A 7,721-nucleotide genomic window follows, 5' to 3' on the forward strand; every position below is an offset into this window, starting at 1 on the left:
GTTAAGTTAACATTTATATGTTTTTAAGTGTCTCTTTAAAAATATGTTTCTTGTTTAGAGTAATATATTTGAACTCTTACTAGGGTGTCAGGAAAGGTACCATTACCGATAATGTTCGTGTAAGTACAAATGTTTATAGAATAAATATTAAACGGGAAAGTGTGAAATGGTTTCTACGTAAAATAGAAATAAAGGCCATTTCCTCAATGTTATCCATGTAATCAGCTAAACCACAGAATAATGATAGGCGTAGAACATGACCCAATAAATGTGTTAAAATCGTAAATGAAAATCAGATGAATACGAAATTTAATTAGAAGACATTATTGCTTTGTCTAATGTATGATATAAAAGTAAACTTAAATGCGTAAAGAATGGAAGATCACGTGTCATGGACAACAATTTAGTCAACCATACAAGTTAGTAAAACGAAAATGTGTGCAAACTTACATGTTTTGTGTGTAATTTACATAACGTGACTTGTGTTCTTATAATATTCATACACCAGATTTTGCACGGCCCATGTGACTGCTAACAAAATTTTATACTTCTATAAAATAATGATACAAAAATCAACGATAGACAAACCTTGAGAGCTACAAAAATATAAAAAATTATGACAATTGCAATGTACTAATAAACTATCTAATTTAGTGTCTTGTTAGGACTAAGTATTACATGTCCCACATGGCCCTTTTGTTTTCAGCATGATCAATAAATTTGATAGATGCCACCTTTGTATCGACTGGTTTTTCATTCCTCAAATACATCTGCACATGTACAAAACAATATATGTGTTGTATTGTTTGGTTCGTTAAGCAACTTTTGATCATCACTACAGAAGTTTTATGGTCGTTATCATGAACTCGTGGATCGTTATTGTGTATCAATCAGCACCATGAAAACTGATTTATTCAACGGGTCATGGTTTTCCTTCCCTCGTTTGTCTACCCCGGACTTGACTTTTTATGAGCAACTCGGCGGGTGTTTCTAGAAAAGCAGAGGACGCTTACCCTACCCGTGCACCTGGTCCATGCTCCCAGTTTTTAGTGGAGTCCAAGTTGCTCATTTACTTTTGTTACTTTGTATGTATGATTTTAGTTACTTTATGTTCTTTGTTGTGAATGTCTGGTCTTTGTCCCTGGATTACATTCTTTTGATTACCGCTATAACCTTGGTTCCCTTGATTACTCTTTGATCTACATAATTTCGAGGAGTTTTGTCCTGCTGTATCATCGCCTAGTGTGTTTAGTATAGGATTATTTCGAACTCAGTGAAGTCAGAGCAAGATAATTACATTACAGTAATTCGTGATACATTAATGAATAACATTGTTTAGTGTCTGTTTGATAAATAACCATTTGCAATACATGTTACCTGGATTAAAACAAGGAGATACCACATGAAAACATATGTTCCGTATTAAACATTTCCAAAATAGGCAGATCAAGAGGGGTTGAAAACCCCCCTCCCATCTCTTATGCTCGATGAAATTGGTTGATTATAAATTTTAATGAAAAACTGAGAAATCACGGGAGTGACGACCAGCATAAGCGCTGACAGCAGCCTCCACCTTTTTTGCCTTCCGTAGAAAAAAAAGTTGATCATAACAATGCTCCTTTGTTTCAAAATTTCGTATTTAAGATATCTCACTTTTTGTCAATTGGTCTATTTTTTCAAAATGAATCTTTATCAGAAACACAATTTAAATAATGTAATTTACATCAGTTTGTTACGTTGGTACAACACGACTGTGCAGAGTCACAAAACACCTGTAGCAGGAATTATAAACTGTTTTAAATTGTTACGAGTTGCAATGCTCAGTGACGAAAACTCAATCAAATCGTTTTTAGAAACGAATACGTTAAATTATAACCCCCCGCACCCCCTCCCCTCATTGAAAATCTTATAATTATTACTGATTTAGAAATTACAAGAACGTATAAGGATAAACACTTTTGGGGTTAGTTATTTAAAACTCCTTGTATTCAAGAGATATCATAAGAGTAATGGCCAGTGAGTAAGTATTTTTATGATATTAGCTTGAAATAATATCATCACTATATTATTTTGTTTACAAGAATGTTGATTTGTTTGGAATTTCAAATGGAGATTACAACATGAAAAATTATTTTACTGAATCATTGTAATTGTGATAATAACCACATGTGTTAAACAGGTCCGTCTAAACGTTATGCAAAAGATAAGAATTTAAATGAAAATTCTTATTGTTACTCAACCAAAGAAAATTGCATTTCGGATAAAAAAGCGAAACTGAAATGGGTTTTGATTCACAATTTGATTTGTTGATTGGACCTAAAAACAATATAATAAAAAAAATCAACAATATAAGTCCCCATCAAACGAACTATGGGTTTCTTTATGTTTTCTATTTGGACACAATAAAACTTGGATTATGGTGTATCCATCTGTACCATGAGAACCGATTTGTTCCCATGTCATAGATTACCGTCATCTTTTGTCTATCCGTCGGGTGATTCTTTAAATGCAAAAATGTCTTAGGCTACCAGTGTAACTTGTCCATTCTCTCAGCGTTTATTGAAATTGTCATTTAATGTTGTTTTTAACGTGTTATTTTGGTTTGTTCATGTTGCTTGATATTCGTGTCTATTTTTTCTTGTCTAGTCGTTATCCTTTGATTACGTTCTTGTAGATTGGAATACGAATACTGGTCGTAATTTTTTTATTTTTTTTATTTTTTTTTTCATTATTATCAGTGGGTTTGTTGTAGGCGTCTTACATACTAGATATACATGTAATCATAAACAATCAAATGTAATATTTTGCATAATTTGCATTACCATTAGAAGGAGTAGTATACTAGTAATTGACAAGTGTGTTGTTATTTTCAAATTAATTTTCAAGTTTAGTACAATAAAGGATATAGGAAAAAAACATAATTAGAAGTGCAAATTTCCTTCGCAAAGAAACATCTGATAGCATCGATGTTTTTACGACAATTTAAAATCACAACAAAGATACGTTGATGTTTCATTAATAAATAATGCATAATATAGTATCGATGCCTATTTAGATAATAACGTCATTAGCCGACGTTGTTTTGCGAAAGAACCTGGTTGTTGTCATAGAATGTTTTTTGTAAACAAAAGGGAGGTAGATTAAGGTAAGGAACACAACTCAACTACAAATCAGTGGAATACTTGTATTCAGCATTTTACACCAATCTCGTGTTAGTATAATTGTAACTTAGATTGATATCATTCCATGTCAAAGGAAAGCTATACAGACTTTGGTAAAATTAATATGATACAAACATATCACTGATTTCAACAGTTATTTCCCATAGTCTAGGTCTACCTCCTTAAATCATCAAAGCAAAATACTTTGGAAATCTGGACAACTGTGATTTACATGTTGTATCCTTAAATTGTGTTAATATGATTTTATTTTTTCCAGGACAAATGTATATTGGTCATTGATCTTTCATCATGGAATCTTGCATAAAGAAGTAACAATTATAATGTTACAAAAATAGAGGAATAAAACACCTCTTAACACGCCTGTGTCATGAGTCTTTTAAGTTACACAAGTACATTGGATGATATAATTTTTTCGATAAATGAAAATCATTAATAAAGTATAAACGTCAACATGCGCTTTATAACATTAACGCGCACCCATAAATATGTCAGGGTACATACATAAAACTTACAACGTGCTTTTTCTTCTTTTTTGACAGAAAAAAGAATGATATTGCGTCAGGTAAGTATTTCCGATTGGCAAGCTGCATCAACTAAAGTATTTTGTAAATATTTACGCAAATACAACCGTATACGGTATAATAGCTCGTTCTTATGAATTGCAAATTAAACCAAGAGTTCAAGTGTACAGCAATATGATTAAATTGTCCTTGAAATACCAGATAACAGAGGGTGAATAATGTATACATAAATGTCTGTATTGGTTCATGTATACAGATATATTAATATCCAATGAAAAGTAACGGAAGTGTAAATCACGAACCTATTCACAAAGAATAACGGCGTAAGTAATTAAGTAACACTCCAGCTAAAAATCATGCAAAATGTGATCCATAGGTAAAAAGCCTACATATTTTAATTTTTGATATTTTGATTGAATTGGCATAGTAAACAGAAATTAACATTCAGTTTTTCATATAACCCGTGTTCTAAGGAGATTAAAATTATATAGAATGCACTGTAGATTTCAAAATTAAGGGATGTAACTGACACTCAAATACAATAGAATCTCTTGTATTTTCAATGTTGATTATCTCCTAAGAGCAGGCAGATGTGAATGAATAATTACACCTTTCATAACAAAAACCCATAAAACAACCCAATTACAAAAATAAAAATATGTAGCCTTTCTGGTTTGTTCCCGTTCTGCCCACTTTTTAAAAATTATATTCTCATTCTGCCCACTTGTCATAAATAAACAATCAGGTACAAGTTGTTGTTTTAGTAATTATAGTCTGTTTTTAATATTACATGCAGTTCTAATTATCTTTTTTATAATTTCAAATTTGTACATAGATGCATAAATATTTTTTTCTTTTATAACAAAATATCTTTTTTTCGTTTTACATGCAGTTGTAATTTTCTTTTTATAATTTCAAAAGATGCATGAGACCACAATACAGAGTGTATACTTATTTTAATGAGCTGACATTTCCAAAAACAAAACAGTTATACCAAACATAGCCATTAAGAAAGACAAGAAAAAACACATTGAATTGCACTTAGACCACAATACAGAGTGTATACTTATTTCAATGAACTTATTCCAAAAAACAAAACAGTTATACTAAACATAGCCATTAAAAAGACTACAAAAAATCACATTGAATTGCCAACAAACAGTAAAACAGACTATAGGTAATTATCTATTGTTCTCTAATTAGTGTCATTACATCTGCATTCCCATTCTGCCCACAATATTTTTACCTGTAAATTTCAAAAGTGGGCAGAACGGGAACACACCGCCTTTCTTGGGGTGTATCACATTTTCCAGATTTTGCATGATTCTAACAACGACTGCTATTTGAATAAAATGAAAGTACCATAAAATGATAATTGAAGCATTGGCAAGAATTTCGAATCTCATGCATGACATCTCTAGAATAATTGAAAGGAAGTAATGATAAAATATTGTAAGTAGAGGAAATATAGGCATGCAGTTTTACAAGTAATGAGCTAATCTCACGAAGTTTTGTGTTATATTGCTAATGAAACACAAGTGTGTCTTGAAATGACTGTGAACTGATATTATCGACTGACAAAAAAATGAATTGTCAAAATACGTACATACAACAATCGTCCAAAGCAGAGAGGTTGCATGTGTATACAATAAATATGGTAAAATCATTTAGATGATTATATAGTATACGAGAACTGAGAATTGTCAGCATGCGAGTGTGCAGCTGTAACCGTTTACATAAGAGTTTTGCTTAAGTAAAGGCTATATAAAAGGTGAGTGTCCTGCATATGAAACCATAGGAAACTTCAAGGCCCAGCAGTTTCCTTTCATCTTTCGTCTAACCTGGGCTTGCATTTTTTATGAGAAATTCGATTGATGATTTCAGAAAAACAGAGGACGCTTATACTACCGTTGCACCTGGTCCATGCTCCAAGTTTTCAGTGGAGTCCGAGTTACTGATTTACTTTTGTTACTTTATATGTATTATTTTGGTAATTTCATGTTTATTGTTGTATGTGTTCGTCATCCACGGTGTGTGTCCCTGGGTTACATTCTTTTGATTTCCGCTAGAAATTTGGTTCCCTTCTTTACTCAAGTATCTATTTTAAAACCAATGCCAGCCAACACTATGCTTCGGTATACAACAGGGAGAAATGAAAGTACATAATTAACATAATATTATTTGTATAAAAATGTCGATGTTTTCTTATTTCTAAGAACAACCACAAATGTTTATCAACGTTTGAAAAAAGTCATAAAGTGATCACATTTGAACCTCGAGGTAATACTTTTTTTTAATGAAAATGACGTTTGTATTGCAATCATTTCCTATTCACGTGAATATATTGATGTCTAGGGCATTATAGGGGTTTGAATTCTTATTTTTGAAATTGTGAATGAATGCTTAATAATTATTAGTTATAAGTGGTAAATTATCGACCAGTGGAACCTTATTTGTTTTCGAATAATGGCTTTCTAGAACTTTCGTATCATTCAATTTTGTGCAAAGTTGTATTCAAAATAATTTCATTATAAGTTCACTTCATTGTTATGATATAATTTTCATGTTAAATGCTGAGTTGAACAAATCAATAAGTTGTTCGGTCAATCATAAGGTCATTTTAAACTGTCTTAATTAGTCAAATCCGCAACGACATTAACACATTGCCCTTAAGATTAAAAAATCTTCATTTTTCATATCTGTATGTTACTATTGCGGTTTCACGAAGTTAATTAATGTAATTACAGTATAGTTTTTTATGGTGAAGAATATATAGAATATTAGATGTGTCCAATGGAGGCAAATTCTTTAAATGCCGTCATTCTACTATCGAAATATAAAAAATCTGATAATTCAAGAGTTATAATGTCACACGCCCGTTTTTATAGTCTACAAGCAAAGAAATTATTAGTTCAATCCAAATCCTCTTGACCAATCTGAATTGCGCCATAACGATAACGACTGGTTTTGAATATGATGTTTATAACGATAAAGACTTGTTTTGTATATGATGTTTATAACGATAAAGACTGGTTTTGTATATGATGTTTACAATGATTTTTTTTCTTGTATGTTTCTCTTCGTATCTGGGTTGTATATTTTGCCTTTTGTCATTTTGTTACTTTTTTATGCTCTCTGTGTTGTCTTGGCAAATGACTGTCCCCTGTCTGTGCCTTCTGCATAACTACATGAATTTAATTGCTCATTCTGCTTCAAAAATTTACGTGTGCATTCTGATAATTAAATTTATTTATGTCCATCCGTAAGGTTCTCGTAGATACCTATAAACACACTAAAGGGTTAAGGCAATGTTAGGTAATTGTTTGATCTGGTCTTTGTCCCTGGATTACATGTCTGGTCTTTGTTACATTCTTCTGATTACCGCTATAATCTTGGTTCCCTTGATTACCCTTTGACTATCATAGAGGATATTTGTTTTCTTTTTTGTGTGTGCCGTAGTTTCTTCTTTTCACTGGTGGACTTTAAACGACATGAAATAAGGGATGCCACGTCTTAAAACGCAACATGTATATGTATATTAAAAAATTGTGTCTTCTGTTTTCATCGTGTTTGGGATCTTTTGCAATGTGTTCATATCAAAATTTTAAACAATATAGCATACTAAGCAGTTGAGTTTAGTCTGTCACTCCACGTTCTTTTCTGTAGTGAAATCTGTCCATATAATGTGTCGCTAATGTCGTAGTATCATTAAAGAAGATAATTGAACGCTTACCACAGTTGGTTATATCAAGCTATTAAACATATGATAGTTGATTTTTATGACATTTAAATATTTTTATAGTACTTGACAAGGCTTTGGTAAAGTAGTATGCACCGCGTAACACTGAAATGGGATTCTGATGTCTTAAGAGATCAAAACATGACATATAAAGTGTTCATTTGATGTTAAATGACATACTGTATGAGTGATTATATCATATTCTAATTCCGGGAATAACAAAATAAATACATGTAATGGCAATATTGATATAAAGTTTGGTCGGTCGTTTCAACTTTG

The sequence above is a fragment of the Perna viridis genome, chromosome 10, assembly GCF_037379345.1.
Source record: "Perna viridis isolate PV_CMFRI_1.1 ecotype Kerala chromosome 10, ASM3737934v1, whole genome shotgun sequence".
In the NCBI taxonomy this organism is placed as follows: Eukaryota; Metazoa; Mollusca; class Bivalvia; order Mytilida; family Mytilidae; genus Perna; species Perna viridis.